Source organism: Rousettus aegyptiacus, unplaced genomic scaffold (assembly GCF_014176215.1).
Source record: "Rousettus aegyptiacus isolate mRouAeg1 unplaced genomic scaffold, mRouAeg1.p scaffold_m13_p_5, whole genome shotgun sequence".
NCBI classification, from domain to species: Eukaryota; Metazoa; Chordata; class Mammalia; order Chiroptera; family Pteropodidae; genus Rousettus; species Rousettus aegyptiacus.
In genome coordinates, this window is record NW_023416308.1 from 23,414,499 (window position 1) to 23,429,136 (window position 14,638).

At 45.9% G+C, this 14,638-nt stretch overlaps 1 long non-coding RNA gene across 1 annotated transcript in view; it reads left to right on the forward strand.

Annotated features, from left to right (window-relative positions):
* Positions 1-13,699, forward strand: part of LOC107521867 — a 30,019-nt gene extending 16,320 nt beyond the window's left edge. The window contains exon 3 of the long non-coding RNA XR_001599665.2: positions 13,489-13,699. This is a non-coding gene — a long non-coding RNA (uncharacterized LOC107521867). The remainder of the gene's footprint in view (positions 1-13,488) is intronic.
* The last annotated feature ends 939 nt before the right edge of the window (positions 13,700-14,638 follow it).

The following is a 14,638-nucleotide window of genomic DNA, read 5'->3' on the forward strand; positions in this document are numbered from 1 at the left end:
TATTATTGTTTGTTAAATTTGAATAGTACTTATGGCTGGGAGCTAGGTCATTTTTCTAAACCTCCTTTTTAATTATTAAAAGTTTATTACAACATTTAAAAAAAAAAGAAAAGAATATTTCACTTATATTTCCACCGTCCTAGCATAATAGCTGCTTTCATCCTCCCAGACTTACTTCTGGTTTTTAATCATCCTTACACATATTTTACATTGTTTTAATCATCAAATATGGGCAATTTAGGTTCTTTCTGCCCAGCTTTGTTCTTTGTAAATATTTTTATTACATTATTTATTTTTAATAACTACATGTTAATATATCATAATTTATTTAGACATTCTTATATAATTGGCATTTATTCAGCTAAAGCATCGACTTTGTGCAATTTGTAAAAAATATAGGTTTGGGTTTAAATTGTTAAAACTGTAATTAAAACGAGCCCCAGACACAATCACGTTCAAGTGACTGAAATGATTTTACTGACATCTATGTTATATAATGAAAATAATTTTTTCACAATTTATCCTTCAGAACTTTTCCAAATCAGAATTTTAGCTTGGGTGCTGCAATCCTCCTTCAGCCTTCTTATATCACACTTCTAGGGAGAGCCACCAACAAGAAGTACCCTGGCATTTTGGAATGATAAGCCCCTTTAGTGAGGGCACTTTCAGACCTAGTCACATGGCTCTCTAGGGTGGTGTCTGCGATGAAGCTAGTCAAGCACAGGTGCTCGGCCTGACTGTTCTCGTGTAGACCACACCAAGGTCAAGTCAATGGGATGGGGTAACTGTATTGTATGTACCCTGCTGCCCTAAGCAACTGGAAACCTGACAAAATATATGAATCAACTATTTTCAGACATTGAACAATAGGCAACACAGAGCTGTGATCCCTGAGAAAAGGGAGACAAGAAAGGTAAGTGCTACAGTTGCCCTGAATTTTTGCCTGGGGGCACTTTGTGGACCTTGGCTCGGGAAACAAGGACCCAAGTAGTGTCTAGTTGCTTTGCTGCATTGAGGAGTGGAGATGGGAGTATGGGACTCAGGTATGATTGGTAGGGCAGAGTCCTAGAGAGAAGGGATCTCTGCAGAGAAGGAGCTCCAGAAATCCTCAAGGCTGCCCTGATCATTTATGGGTTACTGAGCTGTGCGTGTGCAGTGTGTATCACTGTGGAGACCAGCCAAGAACAACTGTCAAGAAGCTGCAAGGGGGCCAATCCCAAGAGCTCGGCCACAGTAGACAGCTCTTGCTGATCCCCAAGCATGTAGACACCTCCAAAGGGTTCCACCTTAGTAGAAGTGGATTAAGCAAGCCCTAGAATGAGAGCCCAACACAGCTCAAAACCAACACAGCTTAAAACCAAACCTTGAAAAGATCAAACTAATCTGCAAGTAACTGAAATGCCTGCCTAAACAGACTTACAGGAAAGGAAAACTGTAGAGCAAAGGCCTTTGTGAACACAGATTTCAAATAGAATTCAGCCGTGTATAAAAAGGTTAATACATCACCATCAGTAGAGTTTACCTTGGGAATAAAAGATTGGTTCAACATTTGAAAGTCAGTCAACATAATTCTTCATATCAACAGACTCAAGAAGAAAAATATTGTGATCACCTCAATAGATCCAGAAACAGCATTTAACAAAATTTAACCTCCATTCATGATTTAAAAAAAAAAAAAAACCCCTCAGCAAGCCAGGATTTCAAGAGAGTTTTCTTAACCCGATAAAATGTCTACAAAGCCCTTTCAGCTAGCCTCATGTTTAAGGGTGAAAGACTGAATGCTTTTCCTCTAAGAGCAGGAACAAGGAAAGGATGTGTGACTTCACTGTTCCTGTTCACCATTGTACTGGAGGTTCTAACAAGTACAAAAAGCAAGAAAAAGGAATCGGGGACATTAGATTGGAAAAGAAGACATAAAACCCCCTTTTATGGAGTTGAAATGATTTTTTAATGGAATCTACACAAAAGCTAAGACTAGCAAGTGAATTTAGCTGTACACTAACATAGGACCATTGAGTACTGGAATTAAAACCATTTCCATTTACAATGGCACCAAAACCCATGAAATAGGCATAAATCCTATAAAATACATGCAAGGACTGTTTGCTGAAAACTACAAAACACTAATAAAAGAAATCAAAGAAGTTCTAAATAAATGGAGACCTATATTGTGCTTATGGGTTAGAATAGTCGATATTATTAAAATGTAGTTCTCCTTAAATTGAGATGGAGATTAAACTCAATCTCAATCAAAATCACAGTAGGCTTTTTTTTTTTTTTGTTTTTGTAGAAAATTTGCACAGAAAGGCAAAGGAATTGGAATATACAAGACAACTTCAGAGAAGAATGTGATCCAAGGGCACACACCATCTGATTTTAAAATGTACTAACTACAAAGCTCCAGTAATCTAGACAGGACAGGACTGGAGGAAGGGATAGACAGACAGATCAATAAAACAGAATAGCTCCACGCAAATGTAGTCAATAGATTTTTGATAAGGTGTAAGCCCGTTTAGTGCAGAATGGATTGGGATTGATCCTTACTGGATATCTAAAGGGCAGTCGGATGGTTAGAGGGTCTGAAACTCAGGCTCCTGGGCCCCAGAGACACAGTTTGGGGAGTTATTGAGTTAGAGGTGGAAGTCGCAGGGAGGCATGAACTGCCCCAGGTTAGTGGGGAGATGGAGGAGAATGCAGGGATGGTGTTTTGAGTCTAGAGAGTGACAGGACCGCCAAAATGATCGAAGGCAGAGACACACAGGCATTTACCTAATGGGGAGCTGCACAAGTAGGACCAGGCTGGAAAAGGGATCAGTGGAGTCCATTTGTGTCCCGGAAGCCAGCAGTTCTGTCAGAGTGGTGAGGACAGAAGTAGGTGACCCTGAGCTGAAGAAGTGGATAATGGGTGAGCATGAACTGAACTGTGGAAACGATATGAATAGAGACAGCAGCTAATCTAAATGTTTTATAAATATGAAAATCACTTTATCCTCACAACTCCCTGAAGTAGGTACTATTATCCCCATTTTACAGATGTGGACATTGAAGCCACGTACTCACCCCTAGCCAATAGTGATGCTGGGCTTCAAGCTCACTCCCTTCCCCATGACACTTTTCTGCTCTGGCTCAGGATGATAAGAGTAATGCCTCAAGAGGCCCCGGAGGGTTTGCACCTTGTGCCTGCTTCTCATGAACCCCCAAAAACTGGTACAAGAAGGTCCGAGGCCAGACCTCAGACCCTCCCTGCCATGCTACCCACAGCTAGCATGGACCAATGTATCTTTGCCTCACAGACCAAGCTCAGGACGGGCCAACCCTGGTCTGGGGCTTCCTGCCCTCGTTCCATGCTGCCTGCCTCACCACTGTTCGGAAACAGCCCCACTCCAGCTTGTTTCCTCCTTGGGAAGGTTTTGACACAGCAAGGTCTGGTGGAGAAGGGAGTGGCTTAACAAGACTAAGTATAGGTTTGAATTTCAAAGACTCAGTTCTAAAATATTCTAAAATGATTCTAACATGTATTTGAATTCTCTTTGACTTGAAAGGAGAGATATTTCCAAGTTACTTTGAACAGTGGTAACGTCTTGAAAATTTGCACGCAAGGTCTTCGAATGTTTGTGAAGGACCAGTCTTTGGGGGTTTTCAGTTATGAAGAGACTGGCTCTTCATTTCAGAGTCACCTGGTATTTTTGGTCTTCTGTACCTTCCTCTGAACAAGAGGAAATATGGTTGCTAGTTGTGTTTAATTTATTTTAAACAAATCAAAGCACTGATTTCTACTTCCTGCCTGTGTAATACTTGAACTGCAGGAGGCTTCAAAGGGCAGAATAACTGTTCCTGAGTGATTGTGCGTCTGTTGTATTATGTTATAAACAGTTCAAAGCTTTGCATTGTATTGGAGCAACTGGTACAACACTGAGGTACTGTTTTCTATGTGATTAGCAGCAGAGTGACCTTTTGCATTTCATTAGATTTTGGTAGAATACATATTTATATAAAAACTCATAGTTAATTTTTCCTGTTTTCTCTAGTGCTGCTTGTTCTCTTAAATGTTTGTCACAAATGGCAAAATGTTGGAAAGGGCCGTGGAAAAAAAATTAAATACTTATTTAGTGCTTGGTTTTCTTGCAGGTACATTGGGGTTAGGAAACTCCACCTAGATTAGCAGCTTGTCTGACAGGCCTCTTTCCTGGAACCACATTTCTGGGGCTGCGGGAATGGGGGCTTCAGAATCCAGTGTTTTGAGGGCTGCACAGGGCAGACTCCTGTCACATGGATTGTTATGGCAAAGATGTTACCATTCCCAGAGTCCCAAAGCAAGCTCCTGGTTTTAAAAGCAGTTCCCTGAGGTTCTGCTGGGGCCCCAGCCTCCCAGTCTAGCCTGTGCTGCCTGTAGCCTGGTCTCCCCTGGGCCACAACAGTCATCTGTACATTCTCTTGCTGGTCTGCATGGTGTGCCAGGTGCTGGCATCCAGGAACAGAAAAAGGTTTGTATGCACATGGCCACTGCACTACCACACTGGGCACAGAAGCCCTTCTCTCCTGCTGCTGTGTAGGACCCGAAGGACACCTGGGAAAAGCATGTGTGAGAGCCTGGAGCGGGGCAATCACCCGCAGCCGCTGGACACTAGTCAGTGCCTGGAGTGCAGGGCACACGCACATCATGCCCCTCGGCTGGCCGCCCCAGAAGAGGAGCCAGCGTCACAGTCGGAGGGACGATGCTGCCAACCTCCCTGGCCGTGCAAGCTCAGCGAGTATGCGGGGCATCTGCCTCTCGGGAGCACAGTTTGTAGAGAGTCTTGTGAGGGAGCTGCCCGCTGACCTGACATGAGTTGGAGGGAGGCTGCGTGATCCCTGGGCAGAGGCCGCAAACCCTACGTGCTCTGATCAGTGACCTGAGGAGCTGGCTATGTCCTAATCCCCTGACAGGAAATGGGCTGGCGGACTGCAGTACTGAGCACTTTAATCTTTACTCAATGACTGTGAGGGCTCCAATTCCCGGCTTTCACGTCTTTGTAAGTGCTGATAAGATGGGAACAGAATAAATCAAATGCAAAGTGACACGTTTCCTGGCTTAGGAAGCAAAAATCTAAGTATGACCTTGGAAGTGCTCCTGGATACTATTCATTTTAAATATTTTTCCTCAAGGTGATTTTTCCTTCTTGTTTTTTCTTGTGGTAAAATCGTATAACATAAAACTGACCATTTTCACCATTTCTAAGTGTATAGCTCAGTAGCATTAAGCACATTTGCATTGCTATGCAGCCATCACCACCATCTCCAGAAGTTTTTCATCTTCCCCAACAGAAACGCTGCACCCATTACACACTAACTCCCATCCCCGTGCTTCTCTCAGAGCTGCCCAAGGGCTGCTTCCCTCCTGGTGACCTAGGAAGCGGAGCTTCAGCAAGGCCACCACCTCCCCAGGCACCATCTCGGTGGGCATGCACCGGGACCAGGTGGGCTCCAGATAGCCTGGTCCTGAGGTCCTCCTGGTGTGAGTCAGGCAGGGATGCTGGGGGCTGTGATCACCTGCGCATGGATGGAGCAGTTCAAGAACAGCTGTTTCTGTTCTAAGGAAAGGGAACTGTCGGAGATGGCCTTAGAGTGGCCACAGCTGATGTCCATTAAGCGCCTATGTGCCAAGCACTGTCTAAAGCCTGTTGCATGCAATTTTTGTCGTTTCATTCTTACAGAATGGATGCAGCAGAAAGCCAGTTTAATTAACACATGCCCACCAATGCCTGGGACGGGGGAGGGGGAAGAGCTGGGTTTCCTTTTATTCCGTTTTGTCCCAGTCCCTACAACTACCTGTGATGGGCATAGGTATTTCATTCCCATTTTGCAGATGAGAAAACAGGCACCAAGAAGCTAAATCTAAGGACGTGTTTCTGGATCCCAACCCAGAAAAGGGTGGGAGCAGAGATTCTGCTGCACTTGACCACACACGTGGGAGCTGGGAGCCCATGGCAGGGCGTGGCTTGGGGTCCCGCTGTACCTGCTGCAGGTGAGCATGGATGGCAGAGGTGAGCCCAGTGCCCGTGGATGACACTGGAGTGTCTCAACCCTCGCCCCTGTGTCACCGGGGCTGGGACGCCGTCCGTGTGTACACCTGCATCAAGGCCCAGAGTGTGTGCTGAGTGTGGCTTTCTCTCCCGAGGAATGGTGACTGGCTTGGACCATTTCAGGGTTAATTTTCTGGTGCAAAGGTCTGCTGCAGGTCTGCAGGGGTATGAATCAGTTCACAAGTGTTTTTCAAGCAAGGGAAGAGTGATGTTGAAAGGTTTGGGGGATTGAGCAGCTCCCTGAGTGACGACGTCAGCACTGGGCACTGGTCCAGGCTACAGGCTGCGTGGGCTTTGACCCTCTGGCCCCACTGTCTCTCTGTTTATCCACTCTGCTTCCTCTGCAGCTGATGTCATTGTGACTTCGTATTTTGCCCTGGGCTGATCCCTCGGGAGAGGGGTGAGGAGGGCCACCTGCTGGACACCTGTGGCCAGAGTCCACCACTTGCCTAACCCAAGGGCTCAGAAGCTCAAAATGGTTGTTGCATTGTTAAATGGTTCAAAAAAATAAAAAGAAAAGAAAAAGATTTCATGAGCTGCGAAAAGTATATGAAATTCCAATTTCAGTGTCCACGATAAAGCTTTACTGGAGCCTAGTCACACACATTTGTTCACGTGTTGTCTATGTCCAACTAGAGACCATGCGGTCTGCAGGGCTGAAACTGTTTACTCTCTGGTCCTTTCCAGGCACAGAGTCCTCCTTCCTGTGATGAAATTCACGTCGTAGTAGCGTTTCACATGGTTAGCTCAAACCTTTGGCTCTCGGTCAGAGTGGCAGAAGTGGTGTGCTGGGAGAGACCGGCGTGCTTCCTAGACAGAGGGCAGTGGTCATGCTTGGGACTGACTATCCTGTACCTGTGGCCGCTCGGGGTCTGAGACCTTCTAGGGGTCTACATTTCATTAAGAGGACTGGGGTCTGCTGTAAGCCCCTGGAAGGCAGTCAGGCCTCTGTCTCAAGCTCGCGGAACGCTGGGGACACTTCTCCCTGCCAGAGTGACTTCAAGAAAAAGCCATCTGCTCTGGCCCATCTGTGTTCCGGCGGCCTGTATGTATGTGATAACGGTCCATTCACATGTCGATAGCACCCAACCTTTCATAGCACTGTCTGCCCTAAGGCTAACATAGCAGTTCCAGATTTGCTCTGGGAATCGACCCCATGAGATGGCAGGAGGGGCTGAGAAGCCATTGAAGGACCGTGCAAAGCCCTGCAAGCCTGGAGTCAGCCGGCCCTCAGTGACTCGGCGGGGTCCCTAGCCCACAGCTGGTGTTTCCTGTGAAAGTGGGCTCATAGAGAGGGACCAGGGCAGCGTGGCATTTGGGTGAGAATCGAGAATGAGGACAGGTGGAGTTTGTAAAAACCCTCTGCCCCCTCACTCTGCAGCCTTAAAAAAAAATTGATAAAATACATAAAATATAAAATTCACCATCTTAACCATTTTTTCCCCTTTGACAAATGTTTACTGAGTACTTACTGTATAGCAGGTGTTATGTTGAGTACCAGAGGTACAAAGACAAATAACAACTTTCATATGACAAAAAGATTTTACAGTCAACCATCAAATAACTATTAAATGCTTAATCTTACAAAGCTGGCAGGGGAGAAGTCTGAGGTCTACTAGTATACACCTCTGAAAACCTAGAAACTAATCTTTTTCAGGCTCAAAATGTCTGAAATCTTAACTATAATAAAAAAAATCATGAAGTAGACATTAATTTACAGGGAGCACAGATTGTTGTGGAATTATCTCAGTAGAAAAGTCTACTTGGAGGTCAAATTATTATCAGAAGTCACAATGGTGGTTTCATGTATTCGAGTGCATGCTTGTACAGGATCTGGCCAGAAATCCAGTCGAATGCTCAAGCTTTGCCATCTCTCTGCCCAGACACTATTCTGTTAAAATATCCTTTCTTCAGAAACATTTTATATGTGTGATACTGTAGTTTAAAGGGGCCACTGGTTGGCAGCAGAGCGAACTGTCTATGCTGCTTACAGACATCTGTTTGTCATCACTGTGGTTTCTTTTGTTTGGTTTTGTTTGTTTCCATTTTTTTTATTGTGGCAAAATACGCATAACATAAAATTTACCATCTTAAACATTTTTAAGTGTACAGTTTAGTGGCATAGGTATATTCACATTGTTATACCCACCATGGCTACCATCCATCGCCAGATCTTTTTCATCTTCCCAAATTGAAACTCTGTCCCTGTTAAACAACTCCCCATTCCTGACAATCTCCTTTTACCATCTGTCTCTATGAATTTGACAACTCTAGGTACTTCACATAAGTGGAGTCATACAGGTGTGTGTGTGTGTGTGTGTGTGTGCGCGCGCGCGTCTGTGACTGGTATAATGTCTTCAAGGTTCATCCACTTTGTAGCACGCATCAGCATTTCTTTCCTTTTTAAGGCTGTATAGTACTCCATTGCTTGTATATTTTATTTATTATATTGCCACATTTTGCTTCTTTATTCACTCATCGAGGGACACTTGGATTGCCTCCACCTCTTGGCTATTGTGAATAATAGCGGTATGAATGTGGATGTACAAATACTTCTTCAAGACCCTTCTTTAAATGATTTTGGGTAACCCGGAAATGGGATTGCTGGATCACTTGATATAGTTCGATTTTTAACCTTTGAGGGACCGCCGTACTGTCTTCCATCGCAGCCGTACCATTTTATCTTCCCACCAGCACGTGTGCAGTTTCCAATTTCTCCACGCCCTCACCAACACTTTTTATTTTCTGCTGTTTTTTTTTCTTTTTTTAAAAACTATAGTGGCCATCCTAATGGGTGTGGGGTGGTTTTACTTTGTTTTGTTTTTAAATAAGGCATAATTTTCATCCACTGAAATGCACAGGTCTTGTTTCCCATTAGAGTTTCGACAGATGAACACCCTCATGAAACCCACATCCCATCTAGAGAAAGAACTTTTCCAGCACTCCGGAAAGTTCCCCGTGACCCTTCCCCTCAGTCCTACCCACCGTGCCAACAGGTTTCCATCACCACGGGAGAGTCGTGCCTGCCCTCGCACTTGGGATAGCTGGACCCGCACAGTGGCGACTGGGACTGGGACTGGTTTCTGAGTCGGCCTCCCTGTGCCCGGCGTGGTCTGACCCACTCTCCTGAGCCACTGGGGAGTGAGGTGCCATCATGTCGGGAGCAAGGAAAGGGTCTTTGTTTGCAGAGTGCAGAGTTTCTCTTGGCATGGGGCTGTGTCCGCCGTGCCCAGGCTCCCAGCCGCTCCCAGGGATGTGCTCTGTTTGCTTTTGGAGGACACAGCACAGGATGCGCTGTCCTCCGCTGGATGACGGGAGGGTGATGTCAGCCCAGGTGCTTCCTGGGCGAGGCTGGGGAAGGTTTCGAAAAGAGGACTGGGACACCGAGCCAATGACGTGTCAGCGATGCTTACAATAGCTTTTCCCCAAATATGCTCAACTTAGAAAATGATGCGGTTTTTATGAGCAGCGGGTTCCTGAAAAGCTGCCGTTCCCTGAGTTCGGGCCAGTGTCCCGGAGGGCCTGCCCTGGGAAGTCAGCTGGGCCTCAGGTTTGCTGAGTGACAGCACATGAGTCTTTTCCTCTTTCACGGCTTTGCTTTTTCATACATCCTTCAACAAGTGATTATTTCTGGGATATGGAACCGAGCGGGACAGATTGTTGGGGCGAGAGAAGTGAGCAGATAATAGCACAACACAAAAATTCACGCAAGTGCAGTGAAAGGGCGCGTTCAGATTTGCTGTCAGGGAAAGTCCGCCTGAGGAAGTCACCCCTGAAGGACAGGTAGGATTTACCAAGGATGCAGGCTGAGACTCAGGGTGCAGCCATCTCCAAGGCGAAAGCCACCAGACAGCGCCGGGAGGGCTGTGCCAGCCCTGCGCTGGCTGCTCCTTGGGGGGTGCAGGGACCTAATGGCTCAGGAGAGAGCTCCTGGGGACAATGACAGAGCCCAGAACCTGCATTGCCTTTTCAAGCCTCAGTGGCTAGGATTCCAGGGTCTTCAGTGGCTTGAGCAGGAAGAAACGACAGGTTCTATTTTAATTCTCGTCTCTAACTTTTCTAACACTGGTTTTGATGATTATGCTGGATTTTATGGCTCCTTTTCTTCCAAGATGTCAGGTTGGACTCAAGTCCGGCCCCTTGTGGGGCTGGGGTCACGGTCTCTGTGCGGCGCTGAGAGCCGAGGCGGCAGCAGGCCTTGCTGGTGACCTTTGTCCCCCCTTGCTGGCCGGTTGGGTTTTCGCACAGCCGTGCTGCCCCTTTCACTCCATCACACACAGCATCCTTTCTGTGCCCTGCCTCCTCCCAGCCCAGCTCTGTGCCCACCTCGTGCCTCCCGATGGCGGCGACGACCACTTCATTCATTCCTCAGGAACCTGGTTTTTAAAGCCAAAGCTGGTGCCTCGAGGTGTGCTGAAGCAAACTAAAATGGGACGGGATGCAGAAGACAAATAGGTGTGCTCTTCAGAATTCTGCTGTAGACCTGAGGCACCCCCACCCTTTTTAAATTATGGTACAATATAGATAACATAAAATTTGTCCTCTTACCTGTTTTTAAGTGTACAATCCAGCAGTGCTAATTATATTCACATTGTTGTACAACCAATCTCCGGAACTCTTTTCATCTTTCATGAATGTTAGGCATCCTTTAAGAAATAAACAAAGTAATTCTTTCTTCAGAAATCAACTGCCAGAAGCCAACGTTTATTCTTTTCTGTGACTGCCTCTCCCCAGCCACTTCCCACCCGTCCTCGTACACATGGCGTTGGCCTGTCATGGCCCTGGGGCTTCCACGTGGCCAAGGGCGCAGCCCCGCAGTTGCTGCCCAGGTAGATCTGTTCAGTGGCTGTTCCCCGTTACCTGTGTGCTTCTGAGCAGGTCGCCGACTGCCCTGGAACGACTATGAAACCGAGGGGACGGGAGGGACACGGCGTCCGCACAGCCCAGTGGGCACCAGCGCTGTGGGAGGGCTCGGTCTCTGGTCGGGGGCCTTCCACACTCCACCACTGGTGGACCCCCCTGTACCCCGCCTCTGGTTCTTAACACATCTTTCATCCTGAGTTTTTCTTCACAGTGGGCTGTGTGGTCAGTTTACGCTGGTGAGCATGAAAGTTTTCAGCCCAATGTTCATTGGTAGTATCAGCACTTTTCATTTTGTGGTGTTCTATTCATCATAAAACAAGAGGGGAAAATGCAGTAAAACGGTGGCTTTGAGTTTGTTTTGATATTTAGGAGTAAAATCCTTTCTTTAAATGAAATCTTTCCTGGCAGGGTGTCATAGAAGAAATGTGCAAAATTCCTCTGGGTGAGTGAACTGGGGCACTCCTATCCCGGAAGTCCATATGTCCTGAGGCTTCTCCTCAGATCTACGCAGCCCAGCTTTCAAACCCTCGCTGAACTGTGTGGGCACCTCCCAGAGGGGTGGCAGCTGGGCCCCCCACTGTGCTGACATCGAGAGTGCCCTGTGAGGTGAGATCACACACTAAAGTCCAGATTGGAGCCACGGGTTGGGGGTGCCACCGCTACACCCGTGAAGGTGGGATGTGATTGGTTGGCAATTGTGGACGGTTGAGGATTACCTGTACATGAAGGGGAAAAACAAAAACAAAAAGACTTCCAGTTTAAGATGACAGAGGGCGGCATAGAATCTCTTTCCTAATATCTAGCTAAATGAACAAAACTGATCGCATAAACTTTCCAAAATTTCACCAGCAGCAACCAGTACAGAGTAACACTGGGCCTCGAACTTCAGAAACGAGTGTCCAGAAAGAGAAACGGAAGATGTGCACCTGGGTCGTGGGGCTTGGCTCCCAACCCCTGCCTTACCCCAGAGGAGGCAGGAGGAGGGACGTCCAGGTGTCCTCAGGGTCCTGAGACGTCTGACGAAAACCCACCAATTTGGAGAGAGTAGACTCCAGGGCTAAGAGGCAGCCCTGGGAGAGGTAGAGGTCTCGGTCTGGGGGACTGGGGCATCTCGGGGCCTGCTGTCCTCAGGCACGGTGCTGATGGCTCGGCAGTGGGTCCACTTTTGAGCTTCTCTCTGCTGCCCTCACCCCTTCTGCCTGGCATTCCATCCTCAATCCTGTCTCCTTGTAGGACTCTTGTTCCAGCCCTCGTCTCTCCATCTGGGCTCCCCCTCCCATGACCTTCACCTGGCGTCCCACCCTTCCCTGAGCACCTTCTGCCTCTTGTGCCCTCCCTCGACCCACCCAGGCCTGCTGCCAGCGTGGTCTCAGCGTGACAATCAAGAGCCATGTTTAAAAGTAAACCTATGGCCGTATGTTTACAAAATCATTATTTTTATGAAGTAGTTCAGATCAAAAAGAAAGACAAAGAGCTTATATCACAAACGTCCTATGTTCACTGTCCAGCCTAAGAAGTAAATAGTACAGAGTCTACATCAGAGAACTAAAGTGATCAGTTCTGCCCTGACTTTGGTGTCAACATTCTGTGTGTGTTTGTACTTTTATTATATAGATTTATACCCCTAAGTGATACATACCACTGTCTCTAGTAGCACACTATATGCCTGTGTCTACATTCACATCTACACCTACATCTGTATCCACAGTTATCTTTCTGCTGCTCCCTTTCTCATCCACAGTGTGTGAGCCTATTGTGTTTACCATTGACATACGTCACTCTAGTTCATTTGTGTGTGGCTTGGGGCTGCCAGAGGTACATCGCTCCCAGGGCACATGGTGGGGCCTGTTCCACATAGTGTGCAACGGCATTAAAAACAAGACAGCAAGCCCAAAGTGGAGTCTCTCCTGCAAAGTCCACGTCGCCAAACTCGGACTTAACTTTACAGTTTCAGCTCTCCCAGAAATGGAACCTTAAACCAGCTAATCAGGAATCGTTTGGTCGGCACTAGTTAGGTAACTACTGTTGGACCCCTGCCCTCCCCTAAAGGAAGGGAACTTATAATAACCAACTCGCTTTTTTGGCTACTATAACTTCCTCATTCCTGCTTCCTCTGCCTCAGAGTTCCTTTCTACCTGCTAATTTGGATGCTGTCTGATTCATAAACTGATGAATAAAGCCAGTAAGATCTTTAATTAGTTGAATTTAGTTTTTGTTTTGCTTTGTTTTGCTTTGTTTATCTTTTAGCATCTTTTAATTTTTTTAAATTTTATTTTGTTAGTTTCAAGTACACAGTACATTGATTAGACATTTATATAGTTTATAAAACAATCCCCCTAATTGCTCTTTCTCTCCTCAGGCTCTCCACCTAGCCTATACATTAATGCTAACTTCATTCCCTTAATTTTTAAAAGAATTAAGTTGATTTCTTTAGGCAAATAGAGTTAGATCTTAAATGTTTATTCAATCTGACAATATCTGCCTTTTAATAGTGTCTAGACAATTTGCATTTATGTGATTAATTTACATGATTGATTTAAAACTGAATTTTGTTTTTTTACAGAAGGAATTCCACCTCTGGGCTGGGCCACACCCATCTGATCACTCATTTCCCTATTGATGGACCTTTGGAGACCAGTTTTCTGCTTGTACATCAAAGCTACTCACCGTGTATTTCCCCTCCTACTGTTGAGTGGTTGGCCTTTTTCTTACTCATTTGTAAGAACTCTTTGTGCTAAATCTTAACGCTTTGTTGGCCCTGTCCCCTGCAAATATTCCCCCCCCCCGGCCTGTGGCCTATCTTTTCACTACTTTATAGTATCTTTTAATATATAAAAGTTTTAAACTTGAGTGTGGACTACTTTATCAACCTGCTTTGTACTTCTGATGTCTTAATTAGTAAGTGATATTCCATACCCAAAGTCATAAAGACAGCCTTCTGGGTTTCCTTCTGAAGGGTATCAGACTTTATCTTCAGGTATTTGTAAGGAAGGCGTGATACAGAGATTCAGTTATATTTTTTTACCCACGTGGATAAACTACTGTCCCAGGACATGAATTGAAAGTCCCTTTCCTCTGCTACTGACTGTAGTGCTGTGTGACCATCTGCCCCACTTCCACGCTTCCTCTGGTCTGTTTCTAGACTTTTCTAAATCATTAGGCTACTTGTCTACCCTGTGCCAGGACAGCCTTCATTATTTTAGCTTTCTGACCCATCTTTATATCTGGGGGTGGGGACCCCCCACCTTGCTCTTCAGATTAGGCCGGGCTCTCTAGGCTCCTTGCTCTCTCACTGCGTGTTTTGGAATCAGCCTGTGAAGTCCCATGAAAATCTTATTGATTCTTGATGGCAGTTGCTTTGAACTTAGAGAGTAACATGTTCAGAAGTGACATGATTATAATATTGAGCCTTGCTGTTTTCTAATGTTACTAGGGTCTTTTTATGTTTCCAGTGGAATTTTACTATATTGTTTGTAACATCTTTACATGCTGGTTTTTAGTTCTGTCCTTAAGTACCTTTCAAATGGGTTGTATCGCTAAAGGATATATATATTTTTAACCTGCATTTCCCAATCGTTGAGCCAGTTAGTACAAATGTAGTTGGGTTTTAAATATTGATCTTGGGAGCTCTTTCTCTCCCTTTGATGACCACTCAGCTATGACCTGCCACAAGAGGCTACCTATCATTCCCCCTCTGACTCTCACACTCTTTA